This window comes from Salvelinus fontinalis, chromosome 33 (genome assembly GCF_029448725.1).
Source record: "Salvelinus fontinalis isolate EN_2023a chromosome 33, ASM2944872v1, whole genome shotgun sequence".
Classification (NCBI taxonomy): domain Eukaryota; kingdom Metazoa; phylum Chordata; class Actinopteri; order Salmoniformes; family Salmonidae; genus Salvelinus; species Salvelinus fontinalis.
The window spans coordinates 11580115-11593968 of NC_074697.1; the positions used below are offsets into that span (position 1 = coordinate 11580115).

Here is a 13854-nt window from a genome sequence, read left to right on the forward strand (position 1 = left end):
TCCTTCCCCCTCTCTTCCTTCCCTCTCTCTTCCTTCCCCCTCTCTGTTTCCCTCTCTCTTCCTTCCCCCTCTCTGTTTCCCTCTCTCTTCCTTCCTTCTCTCTTCCTTCCCCCTCTCTGTTTCCCTCTCTCTTCCTTCCCTCTCTCTTCCTTCCCTCTCTCTGTTTCCCTCTCTCTTCCTTCCCCCTCTCTGTTTCCCTCTCTCTTCCTTCCCTCTCTCTTCCTTCCCCCTCTCTGTTTCCCTCTCTCTTCCTTCCCTCTCTCTGTTTCCCTCTCTCTTCCTTCCCCCTCTCTGTTTCCCTCTCTCTTCCTTCCCCCTCTCTGTTTCCCTCTCTCTTCCTTCCCTCTCTCTTCCTTCCCCCTCTCTTCCTTCCCTCTCTCTTCCTTCCCCCTCTCTGTTTCCCTCTCTCTTCCTTCCCCCTCTCTGTTTCCCTCTCTCTTCCTTCCCCCTCTCTGTTTCCCTCTCTCTTCCTTCCCCCTCTCTGTTTCCCTCTCTCTTCCTTCCCCCTCTCTGTTTCCCTCTCTCTTCCTTCCCTCTCTCTTCCTTCCCCCTCTCTGTTTCCCTCTCTCTTCCTTCCCTCTCTCTTCCTTCCCTCTCTTTGTTTCCCTCTCTCTTCCTTCCCCCCCTCTGTTTCCCTCTCTCTTCCTTCCCTCTCTCTTCCTTCCCCCTCTCTGTTTCCCTCTCTCTTCCTTCCCTCTCTCTGTTTCCCTCTCTCTTCCTTCCCCCTCTCTGTTTCCCTCTCTCTTCCTTCCCTCTCTCTTCCTTCCCCCTCTCTTCCTTCCCTCTCTCTTCCTTCCCTCTCTCTTCCTTCCCTCTCTCTTCCTTCCCCCTCTCTGTTTCCCTCTCTCTTCCTTCCCTCTCTCTGTTTCCCTCTCTCTTCCTTCCCCCTCTCTTCCTTCCCTCTCTCTTCCTTCCCCCTCTCTGTTTCCCTCTCTCTTCCTTCCCTCTCTCTTCCTTCCCCCTCTCTTCCTTCCCTCTCTCTTCCTTCCCTCTCTCTTCCTTCCCTCTCTCTTCCTTCCCCCTCTCTTCCTTCCCCCTCTCTTCCTTCCCTCTCTCTTCCTTCCCCCTCTCTGTTTCCCTCTCTCTTCCTTCCCTCTCTGTTTCCCTCTCTCTTCCTTCCCCCTCTCTGTTTCCCTCTCTCTTCCTTCCCCCTCTCTGTTTCCCTCTCTCTTCCTTCCCTCTCTCTTCCTTCCCCCTCTCTGTTTCCCTCTCTCTTCCTTCCCTCTCTCATCCTTCCCTCTCTCTGTTTCCCTCTCTCTTCCTTCCCCCTCTCTGTTTCCCTCTCTCTTCCTTCCCTCTCTCTTCCTTCCCCCTCTCTGTTTCCCTCTCTCTTCCTTCCCTCTCTCTGTTTCCCTCTCTCTTCCTTCCCCCTCTCTGTTTCCCTCTCTCTTCCTTCCCCCTCTCTGTTTCCCTCTCTCTTCCTTCCCTCTCTCTTCCTTCCCCCTCTCTTCCTTCCCTCTCTCTTCCTTCCCCCTCTCTGTTTCCCTCTCTCTTCCTTCCCCCTCTCTGTTTCCCTCTCTCTTCCTTCCCTCTCTCTTCCTTCCCTCTCTCTTCCTTCCCTCTCTCTGTTTCCCTCTCTCTTCCTTCCCCCTCTCTGTTTCCCTCTCTCTTCCTTCCCTCTCTCTTCCTTCCCTCTCTCTTCCTTCCCCCTCTCTTCCTTCCCTCTCTCTTCCTTCCCCCTCTCTGTTTCCCTCTCTCTTCCTTCCCCCTCTCTGTTTCCCTCTCTCTTCCTTCCCTCTCTCTTCCTTCCCTCTCTCTTCCTTCCCCCTCTCTTCCTTCCCTCTCTCTTCCTTCCCCCTCTCTGTTTCCCTCTCTCTTCCTTCCCCCTCTCTGTTTCCCTCTCTCTTCCTTCCCCCTCTCTGTTTCCCTCTCTCTTCCTTCCCTCTCTCTTCCTTCCCCCTCTCTGTTTCCCTCTCTCTTCCTTCCCTCTCTCTTCCTTCCCTCTCTCTGTTTCCCTCTCTCTTCCTTCCCCCTCTCTGTTTCCCTCTCTCTTCCTTCCCTCTCTCTTCCTTCCCCCTCTCTGTTTCCCTCTCTCTTCCTTCCCTCTCTCTGTTTCCCTCTCTCTTCCTTCCCCCTCTCTGTTTCCCTCTCTCTTCCTTCCCCCTCTCTGTTTCCCTCTCTCTTCCTTCCCTCTCTCTTCCTTCCCCCTCTCTTCCTTCCTTCTCTCTTCCTTCCCCCTCTCTGTTTCCCTCTCTCTTCCTTCCCCCTCTCTGTTTCCCTCTCTCTTCCTTCCCCCTCTCTGTTTCCCTCTCTCTTCCTTCCCCCTCTCTGTTTCCCTCTCTCTTCCTTCCCTCTCTCTTCCTTCCCTCTCTCTTCCTTCCCTCTCTCTTCCTTCCCTCTCTCTTCCTTCCCTCTCTCTTCCTTCCCTCTCTCTTCCTTCCCTCTCTCTCTCTTCCCTCTCTCTTCCTTCCCCCTCTCTGTTTCCCCCTCTCTTCCTTCCCTCTCTCTTCCTTCCCCCTCTCTTCCTTCCCTCTCTCTTCCTTCCCCCTCTCTGTTTCCCTCTCTCTTCCTTCCCTCTCTCTTCCTTCCCCCTCTCTTCCTTCCCTCTCTCTTCCTTCCCTCTCTCTTCCTTCCCTCTCTCTTCCTTCCCCCTCTCTGTTTCCCTCTCTCTTCCTTCCCTCTCTCTTCCTTCCCCCTCTCTTCCTTCCCTCTCTCTTCCTTCCCTCTCTCTTCCCTCCCTCTCTCTTCCTTCCCCCTCTCTGTTTCCCTCTCTCTTCCTTCCCTCTCTCTTCCTTCCCCCTCTCTTCCTTCCCTCTCTCTTCCTTCCCTCTCTCTTCCTTCCCTCTCTCTTCCTTCCCCCTCTCTGTTTCCCTCTCTCTGTTTCCCCCTCTCTGTTTCCCTCTCTCTTCCTTCCCCCTCTCTGTTTCCCTCTCTCTTCCTTCCCCCTCTCTGTTTCCCTCTCTCTTCCTTCCCTCTCTCTGTTTCCCTCTCTCTTCCTTCCCCCTCTCTGTTTCCCTCTCTCTTCCTTCCCCCTCTCTGTTTCCCTCTCTTCCTTCCCCCTCTCTTCCTTCCCTCTCTCTTCCTTCCCTCTCTCTTCCTTCCCTCTCTCTTCCTTCCCCCTCTCTGTTTCCCTCTCTCTGTTTCCCCCTCTCTGTTTCCCTCTCTCTTCCTTCCCCCTCTCTGTTTCCCTCTCTCTTCCTTCCCTCTCTCTTCCTTCCCTCTCTCTTCCTTCCCTCTCTCTTCCTTCCCCCTCTCTTCCTTCCCTCTCTCTTCCTTCCCTCTCTCTTCCTTCCCTCTCTCTTCCTTCCCCCTCTCTGTTTCCCTCTCTCTTCCTTCCCTCTCTCTTCCTTCCCTCTCTCTTCCTTCCCTCTCTCTTCCTTCCCTCTCTCTTCCTTCCCTCTCTCTTCCTTCCCTCTCTCTTCCTTCCCTCTCTCTCTCTTCCCTCTCTCTTCCTTCCCCCTCTCTGTTTCCCCCTCTCTTCCTTCCCTCTCTCTTCCTTCCCTCTCTCTTCCTTCCCTCTCTCTTCCTTCCCTCTCTCTTCCTTCCCTCTCTCTTCCTTCCCTCTCTCTTCCTTCCCTCTCTCTTCCTTCCCCCTCTCTGTTTCCCTCTCTCTTCCTTCCCTCTCTCTTCCTTCCCCCTCTCTGTTTCCCTCTCTCTTCCTTCCCCTCTCTCTGTTTCCCTCTCTCTTCCTTCCCTCTCTATGTTTCCCTCTCTGTTTCCCTCTCTCTGTTTCCCTCTGTCTCCCTCTCTTCCTCCCCTCTATCTGTCTCTTCCCTCTCTCTCTCTCTGTCTCTTCCCTCTCTCTCTCTCTCTGTCTCTTCCCTCTCTTCCTTCCCTCTCTCTCTCTTCCCTCTCTGTCTCCCTCTCTTCCTCCCCTCTATCTGTCTCTTCCCTCTCTCTCTCTCTGTCTCTTCTCTCTCTCTCTGTCTCTTCCCTCTCTTTTCCCTCTCTCTCTCTTCCCTCTCTGTCTCCCTCTCTTCCTTCCCTCTCTCTCTCTCTCCCTTTATTTAGCTGTGATTCAGTATGTTGAAGTGTGGTCTGATGTGAAGAGACAACTGTATCTATGAGGGTGTTCCCCGGGCGGGCCAGCATCTGTACCATAAGTATGTCTACGTTGAACCCTAAATCTCCACAGCGGGGTCAACCCCCTGCATGAGGTTCAGCCCGATTCCCCTCACAGGTCGCCTTCCCAGACAGCGTGATTGGGCAGAGGAATGGGCTAATTTGGACATTCCGTTTGTGTTCTGGGAGATGCAGTCGCTGAGGGAGCGGAACATATTTGAGAAGAAGGACATGAGTAAGTTGGAGCTGCTGCAGACGTACCACAATGAGACACGCTCCATGGACTTTCTGGAGCAGCCAGACTGCAAAGTGCTGTGTTTGTCATGAACGGGATCGACATATGCCAAGGAAAACTCGACTTCAAGGTACTGACACTCTCCCTGTCTCGCTCTCACTCACACACACACACATACACTCATTACATCCTAATCATTACGAAACATCTATTCGATCAAATAAACCATTACATTGTTTGTTAACCAAATTCGACACTCATTGACCTCCATATAAAAAACTCCTTGCTTGATGAGCGAAAAAACGCCACCTGCTGGAGAAGAAAGATCTTGACAGATTGAGTGCAGTTATCTGTCTTGCTTCATCTCTTCTTACATGCCTGCAAACAGCACTGGCTGGCTGGTTAACGAAAGTTCCCGAACCCCACCGGAATTTCCCGGAACTGTGTGCGGCAAATGTACAGGAGGAAACGCATGGCCAAGCACGCTTATCAACTGCATAATATACATAAAAATATTGTATTAAACATCTGGCTGCTTTACATCCTAATTGAATATAGTATATTTTAATAGCCCGACGAGTTGTCTCAGTTCGTTCATCATGACGTTGATGTGCTACAACAAAGGTTGCGGACAACGATTTGACCCAGACGACAACCCTGGTGGTAAGTGTAGCTAAAAATCAATTTAACTGGCTGTATATAACAACCTATGAATGTCTACACACGGCATTCTCAGTTTAGGGTTAGTTGAATGTTGTACACGTTCTTTATTATTAGCAAGTGACAGCTGCAAACGTGTGCCTTTTGTTAAGGCTGCGAAGGTTCAACTGAGATAGGAACAATATCACACCTGAACTTGATTAAAATAATTGTTTGATTCAAAAGTTAATAAATGGCAAATGCAATTTCCGTATATACGGGTTCACTGTGTGATCACGCAGGATAAGACAGAACTGATTTGTTCCTGACATAGATATTATAATATACTCATGACAGAGATAGTTCCCGCTTCCGAGCCGGCCTGTCAGAGTAGAGACTGGGCGTGGTTTAGACTCACCCAGCCTATCGTTGGTGTTGGCGCTTAAGCTAGTCCCAGCCACTTAGAGCTCTTTGGTGTCCCGGCGCTGTTGCTGGGTAGATTACGCTCCCTCACCCCAGAGACTGAGGTCAGACAGCTCTGAAACATTGTCTGAGCTATTTGCATCTGTATACAAAGCCCACTGTTCTCGCTCAAGGCTAACTACAGCTTCCCAGCACACTTATCTGGGGCTAACTGTTACTTCCAGCACACACACACAGACACCCAGGCTCCCAGGCCAACAGTTGCTAATATTCAATCACATGTGTTATAGTATTGGGTTAGAGTGCATAACTCAGAACCTCACAGATGTTCTTCGTGTGTATAGTTTATCTGTTATTGTCTATACTGTTATTGTTATTGTCTATACACCACAGTCAGCAGTCTCCTGATTCACCCCCTCCCTCTACACCCCTCCTGTGCCTCTCTAAGATTAGCACAGTTTCGGTCACACAGTACAGAGCCCTTCTTGCCACACACACACACACACATTATTGTTCATATCTTACATTGTTGCATACACACATATTTCAGGCTGTGGCCTCATGGTTAGGCTATGAGAACTGTTACTCCTGAGAACAAAGACAAATGTCAGGCCTACATGAGTCAGTAGCTTAAACTTTAATTAATGCAAAATCCTTCTAGTTTATAGTTCTTTTAGCACGCTAAGCTTTGCAAAACCCCACACTTTGTGGATTTTTGTGCGCCACTCCCGTTACGGTATCGCACGGAACACGGCAGAGACGTAGATATAACCAGGGCGGATCACCAACATTTTTTGTATGATCTGAAAGGAAAGTGTTGATACAATGAAATATATGTATTTTCATATGTTTTATGAAGCTAGATAGAGCAAAATACGGACATAACTATCACATTAATGAATTTTCTCCTCCATAGATGACTGTACCTTTCACCCTGGTGTGCCAGTTTTTCACGATGCTCTTAAGGTAGGGTCAACCATACCCTGACAGAACCACTAAACATAGTATGTGAGTAAGGCTGCTGGTTCGAATCCCAGAGCCGGCTAGGTGAGACATCTGTCGACGTGCCCTTGAGCAAGGCACTTTCTCCTGTAAGTTGCTCTGGATAAAAGCATCTGGTAAATGTACAGCGGTCTCCTCTCCTAATCACCTCTCATTCATCTCCACTTACCTGAACACAAAAGATAGGTGACAAAAGCAGATGGAGAGGACACGAGGTGGAGAAAGATTTTATTATAGACTATTGACTCTGTGGGTAATGAACCCATATTGTGGTTGACCTGACTGTGTCCTGTAGGGCTGGTCCTGCTGCACGAGACGCACCACAGACTTCTCAGACTTCCTCAGCATAGAGGTGAGTTAACCCCTCCGGCTCTTTCTGCTCCCTCTCTGACATAGAAGAGAAGAAGCCTTTGTAAAGTTTCAGAAGTGTTCAGTATTAAATGTGGACATGCTCAAGTTAAAGGGTGTGTTTATCTCCTCAGGGCTGCAGCAGAGGTATCCATAACAGAGAGAAGTTAGAAGGGGGTTACTCTCCTCAGGGCTGCAGCAGAGGTATCCATAACAGAGAGAAGTTAGAAGGGGGTTACTCTCCTCAGGGCTGCAGCAGAGGTATCCATAACAGAGAGAAGTTAGAAGGGGGTTACTCTCCTCAGGGCTGCAGCAGAGGTATTCATAACAGAGAGAAGTTAGAAGGGGGTTACTCTCCTCAGGGCTGCAGCAGAGGTATCCATAACAGAGAGAAGTTAGAAGGGTACTTTCCTCAGGGCTGCAGCAGAGGTATCCATAACAGAGAGAAGTTAGAAGGGGGTTACTCTCCTCAGGGCTGCAGCAGAGGTATCCATAACAGAGAGAAGTTAGAAGGGGGTTACTCTCCTCAGGGCTGCAGCAGAGGTATCCATAACAGAGAGAAGTTAGAAGGGGGTTACTCTCCTCAGGGCTGCAGCAGAGGTATCCATAACAGAGAGAAGTTAGAAGGGGGTTACTCTCCTCAGGGCTGCAGCAGAGGTATCCATAACAGAGAGAAGTTAGAAGGGGGTTACTCTCCTCAGGGCTGCAGCAGAGGTATCCATAACAGAGAGAAGTTAGAAGGGGGTTACTCTCCTCAGGGCTGCAGCAGAGGTATCCATAATAGAGAGAAGCCAGCGGAGCCGATCAGGCCGGAGGTGACGAGCTCGGAGGGGAGGAGAGAGAAGGGGGAGGAGAGAGAAGGGGGAGGAGAGAGAAGGGGGAGGAGAGAGAAGGGGGAGGAGCTAAAGCCTCGTGGTGACCCCTATATCATTCAGGCTCCTAAACCACTGGAGCTGATACACCGACCCTGGTAACACACTTTACTCAGGTGACACACACACAGTTTGTGTTTATCCTTAGTGATCATGCGTGTGTGTGCGTGTGTGTTTCAGTGGTGATGAGCCCCTGGTCAGACTTCAGCAGAAGGTGTTCTCCTCTCTGAGACAGGCTCTGGAGAAACTCCAGCTGGCAGAGAACAGCCAACCTCACAACACAGGTATGCTGCTGTCATAATGGACCTTTAACCTGGCTCTGATAGGACTGAGAGGTGGGTGACTCACAGGCTCTCTGTCACTGTCTCTCACTAGAAGAGGTGAAGGTTAGCACGTGCTGTAAGAATGGAGGCTGCTCCAAGGTAGAGTACTACTCCTGTTCATATTCTCATCGTTTCTCAGTGTGTGTAGAAGTTACCAGGATGTTTCCAGTGATGGTTCAGAGAGTGATGAGGTGAATAGCTCTTTTGATTTAGTGTATTGTGTTGGTGCGTGTCCTGGTTTCTCTCCCTTGCAGTCTTTCTCTGGTCCAGGGAGTAACGAGGACTGTAAACACCATCCTGGAGTCCCCAACTTCCACGAGGGGTGAGACCCAAAAACACTTGAGATTCTGATGTCCTCCTCCTGTACAGTATATCTGGATAGATGTGCGATCAATGACTGTTGTTGGCCTCTGTTCTGGTTCCCTGTCTGTCAGGGTGAAGTTCTGGAGCTGCTGTAGGAGGAAGACGTCTGACTTTAACTGTTTCCTGGCCCAGGAGGGCTGCACCACAGGAAGTCACCTCTGGAGGAAACCAGACAAGGTCAGCACCCCTTCAGAGTTTAGCTCAGGCACTGACTTAGGCAGCCTCTGTTTCACACAACCAGAAGTGCGGATGCCCCCCCTCTCTAACCCCCCCCCCCCCTCTTTATTTCTCTCTCGCCCCCCCTCCGGGGGATGAAGGTGGTACCGTGTAGGTTTGATTGGCACCAGACAGGCAGCCAGGTCATCAATCAATCAAGTTTATTTTATATAGCGCTTCGTACATCAGCTAATATCTCGAAGTGCTGTACAGAAACCCAGCCTAAAACCCCAAACAGCTAGTAATGCAGGTGTAGACGCACGGTGGCTAGGAAAAACTCCCTAGAAAGGCCAAAACCTAGGAAGAAACCTAGAGAGGAACCAGGCTATGAGGGGTGGCCAATCCCTATGAGGGGTGGCCAATCATCTTCTGGCTGTGCCCGGGTGGAGATTATAACAGAACTATGCCAAGATGTTCATAAGTGACAAGCATGGTCAAATAATAATCATGAATAATTTTCAGTTGGCTTTTCATAGCCGATCATTAAGAGTTGAAAAACAACAGGTCTGGGACAGGTGGCGGTTCCATAACCGCAGGCAGAACAGTTGAAACTGGAATAGCAGCAAGGCCAGGCGGACTGGGGACAGCAAGGTGTCACCACGCCCGGTAGTCCCGACGTATGGTCCTAGGGCTCAGGTCCTCCGAGAGAAAGAAAGAAGGAGAAAATTAGAGAGCCAAGATTTTCAAAATGTTCATAAATGACAAGCATGGTCAAATAATAATCAGGAATAAATCTGTTGGCTTTTCATAGCCGATCATTAAGAGTTGAAAACAGCAGGTCTGGGACAGGTAGGGGTTCCGTAACCGCAGGCAGAACAGTTGAAACTGGAATAGCAGCAAGGCCAGGCGGACAGCAAGGAGTCATCATGCCCGGTAGTCCTGACGTATGGTCCTAGGGCTCAGGTTCTCAGAGAGAAAGAAAGAGAGAACGAGAGAATTAGAGAGGGCATACTTAAATTCACACAGGACACTGGATAAGACAGGAGAAGTACTCCAGGTATAACCAACTGACCCTAGCCCCCCGACACAAACTACTGCAGCATAAATACTGGAGGCTGAGACAGGAGCGGTCAGGAGACACTGTGGCCCCCTCCGAAGATATCCCCGGACAGGGCCAAACAGGAAGGATATAACCCCACCCACTTTGCCAATGCACAGCCCCCGCACCACTAGAGGGATATCTTCAACCACCAACTTACAATCCTGAGACAAGGCCGAGTATAGCCAACAAAGATCTCCACCACAGCACAAACCAAGGGGGGGCACCAACCCAGACAGGAAGATCACGGCAGTTACTCAACCCACTCAAGTGACGCACCCCTCCTAGGGACGGCATGAAAGAGCACCAGTAAGCCAGTGACTCAGCCCCTGAATAGGGTTAGAGGCAGAGAATCCCAGTGGAGAGAGGGGAACCGGCCAGGCAGAGACAGCAAGGGCGGTTCGTTGCTCCAGAGCCTTTCCGTTCACCTTCACACTCCTGGGCCAGACTACACTCAATCATATGACCTACTGAAGAGATAAGTCTTCAGTAAAGACTTAAAGGTTGAGACCGAGTCTGCGTCTCTCACATGGGTAGGCAGACTGTTCCATAAAAATGGAGATCTATAGGAGAAAGCCCTGCCTCCCGCTGTTTGCTTAGAAATTCTAGGGACAATTAGGAGGCCTGCGTCTTGTGACCGTAGCGTACGTATTGGTATGTACGGCAGGACCAACTCGGAAAGATAGGTAGGAGCAAGCCCATGTAACGCTTTATAGGTTAACAGTAAAACCTTGAAATCAGCCCTTGCCTTAACAGGAAGCCAGTGTAGGGAAGCTAGCACTGGAGTAATATGATCAAATTTCTTGGTTCTAGTCAGGATTCTAGCAGCCGTATTTAGCACTAACTGAAGTTTATTTAGTGCTTTATCCGGGTAGCTGGAAAGTAGAGCATTGCAGTAGTCTAACCTAGAAGTAACAAATGCATGGATTAATTTTTCTGCATCATTTGACAGAAAATTTCAGATTTTTGCAATGTTACGTAGATGGAAAAAAGCTGTCCTTGAAACAGTCTTGATATGTTCGTCAAAAGAGAGATCAGGGTCAAGAGTAACGCCGAGGTCCTTCACAGTTTTATTCGAGACGACTTTACAACCATCAAGATGAATTGTCAGATTTAACAGAAGATCTCTTTGTTTCTTGGGACCTAGAACAAGCATCTCTGTTTTGTCCGAGTTTAAAAGTAGTAAGTTTGCAGCCATCCACTTCCTTATGTCTGAAACACAGGCTTCTAGTGAGGGCAATTTTGGGGCTTCACCATGTTTCATTGAAATGTACAGCTGTGTGTCATCCGCATAGCAGTGAAAGTTAACATTATGTTTTCGAATAACATCCCCAAGAGGTAAAATATATAGTGAAAACAATAGTGGTCCGAAACCTTGAGGAACACCGAAATGCACAGTTGATTTGTCAGAGGACAAACCATTCACAGAGACAAACTGTTATCTTTCCGACAGGTAAGATCTAAACCAGGCCAGAACTGGTCCGTGTAGACCAATTTGGGTTTCCAGTCTCTCCAAAAGAATGTGGTGATCGATGGTGTCAAAGGCAGCACTAAGGTCTAGTAGCACGAGGACAGATGCAGAGCCTCGGTCTGACGCCATTAAAAGGTCATTTACCACCTTCACAAGTGCAGTCTCAGTGCTATGATGGGGTCTAAAACCAGACTGAATCATTTCGTATACATTGTTTGTCTTCAGAAAGGCAGTGAGTTGCTGCGCAACAGCTTTTTCTAAAATTTGAGAGGAATGGAAGATTCGATATAGGCCGATAGTTTTTTATATTTTCCAGGTCAAGGTTTGGCTTTTTCAAGAGAGGCTTTATCACTGCCACTTTTAGTGAGTTTGGTACACATCCGGTGGATAGAGAGCTGTTTATTATGTTCAACATAGGAGGGCCAAGCACAGGAAGCAGCTCTTTCAGTAGTTTAGTAGGAATAGGATCCAGTATGCAGCTTGAAGGTTAAGGCCATGATCATTTTCATCATTGTGTCAAGAGATATAGTACTAAAACACTTGAGTGTCTCTCTTGATCCCAGGCCCTGGCAGAGCTGTGCAGATCCAGGACAGCTAAGCCCTGGAGGAATACGCAGATTCAAAGAGGAGTCCGTAATTTGCTTTCTAATGGTCATGATCTTTTCCTCAAAGAAGTTCATGAATTTATTACTGCTGAAGTGAAAGCCATACTCTCTTGGGGAATGCTGCTTTTTAGTTAGCTTTGCAACAGTATCAAAAATAAATTTTGGATTGTTCTTATTTTCCTCGATTAAGTTGGAAAAGTAGGATGATCGAGCAGCAGTGAGGGCTCTTCGGTAATGCACGGTACTGTCTTTCCAAGCTAGTCAGAAGACTTCCAGTTTGGTGTGGCGCCATTTCCGTCCCAATTTCCTGGAAGCTTGCTTCAAAGCTCGGGTATTTTCTGTATACCAGGGAGCTAGTTTCTTATGACAAATGTTTTTCGTTTTTAGGGGTGCAACTGCATCTAGGGTATTGCGCAAGGTTAAATTGAGTTCCTCAGTTAAGTGGTTAACTGATTTTTGTCCTTGGGTAGGTAAGAAGGAGTCTGGAAGGGCATCAAGGAATTTTTGTGTTGTCTGAGAATTTATAGCACGACTTTTGATGCTCCTTGGTTGGGGTCTGAGCAGATTATTTGTTGCGATTGCAAACGTAATAAAATGGTGGTCCGATAGTCCAGGATTATGTGGAAAAACATTAAGATCTACAACATTTATTCCATGGGACAAAACTAGGTCCAGAGTATGATCTAGGTCCAGGTCATCATCTCAATCTATGCCAAGAACTCTCTCCCAGAGCTCAGCTACGCAGGGGCTAACGGATATTTGAAAATGCTTTCCTTTTGTGTCAGTGGTTAGTATATCTGTGTTCTAGGTGATCATCCAGGTGGTCTTTGAGGGAGAGAAGGAGTTTGAGCAGAAGATCAACTTATGGGATGTGAGTGAAGATGAGGGTAACGAGTGAAGATGAGGGTAACGAGTGATGATGTAGGTAACAATGAGCTGTTCATTGTGACAGTAGTCATCATATAAGTAATTATTAGAACTCTAAGTCATTTAATAGGATCTCTGTGGTAGTCATAGTTCCTCTCCCGCTCATGTCTTCAAGGTGATCGATGTGAGTAGCAGCGTGGTGAACATGATGTCTTCCAAGATGGAGATCTCTCTGGGGAATGAGGAGCCAATCACCTAGGCCCGTCTGGACCTGCCCTCTCCCACAAACACGCCCACTGAGGGGGGGGGAATGGTATCGGAAATGGGGATGCGTAGAACTAGACAGAGAATGAAATCAATCACATGGTACATGCTCCTCCCATATGTGTTAATGAACCTGTTGAAGATGGGCTGAGAGCAGCATGTATATCGTACTTACGCAGGACTTTCTGTATTTATTTCTGACATTCTGCTCAGAATGCGGAGGCTGAACTTCACTGAAACACTGTCTGAAGGCAATAACCATCAGGTCTTCCCCCTCACTTAAAGAGATGCAGGCAGCCATCACCATAGCATCCCTCCTCACTTAAAGAGATGCAGGCAGCCATCACCATAGCATCCCTCCTCACTTAAAGAGATGCAGGCAGCCATCACCATAGCATCCCTCATCAGGACCTGTAGCTAAGGAGCAATTGGGGACAGCCAGTCAGAATGTAAACTGTTCTCACACACACACCAGAGGAGGACCATTGTAATGGCTGAATTGAACAGAGTCAAATGTGTTTTCCATATGTGTTTGATACCTATTCATTTATTCCACACACACGGTCCTCCTGTTCTTTGTCAATTGCATTTGAGACTATTTGTGCCATTTATTGATATCAGTTGCCTTCCAGAAAATGTAACCTGTCAAATGAAGTTCTCTTTCTTTAACAGTCTTTGTTTCGGGTTTTAATTGTTTTACAGCACTTCTGTGATTTAGTGTCACTCTTTGTTTTCTGTAGTTAGCTTTATTTGCCTTAGTGACTGTAGTGGAGGGGCTGATATGAGGTTATAGCACCGTCTAGTGACTGTAGTGGAGGGGCTGATATGAGGTTATAGCACCGTCTAGTGACTGTAGTGGAGGGGCTGATATGAGGTTATAGCACCGTCTAGTGACTGTAGTGGAGGGGCTGATATCTGGGGTTATAGCACCGTCTAGTGACTGTAGTGGAGGGGCTGATATGAGGTTATAGCACCGTCTAGTGACTGTAGTGGAGGGGCTGATATCTGGGGTTATAGCACCGTCTAGTGACTGTAGTGGAGGGGCTGATATGAGGTTATAGCACCGTCTAGTGACTGTAGTGGAGGGGCTGATATCTGAGGTTATAGCACCGTCTAGTGACTGTAGTGGAGGGGCTGATATCTGAGGTTATAGCACCGTCTAGTGACTGTAGTGGAGGGGTTGAT

At 48.5% G+C, this 13854-nt stretch overlaps 1 pseudogene; it reads left to right on the top strand.

The window, feature by feature from the left end:
* The first annotated feature begins 3805 nt into the window (after positions 1–3805).
* Positions 3806–12820, top strand: LOC129832522 (cysteine and histidine-rich domain-containing protein 1-like; annotated as a pseudogene).
* Positions 12821–13854: the final 1034 nt, after the last annotated feature.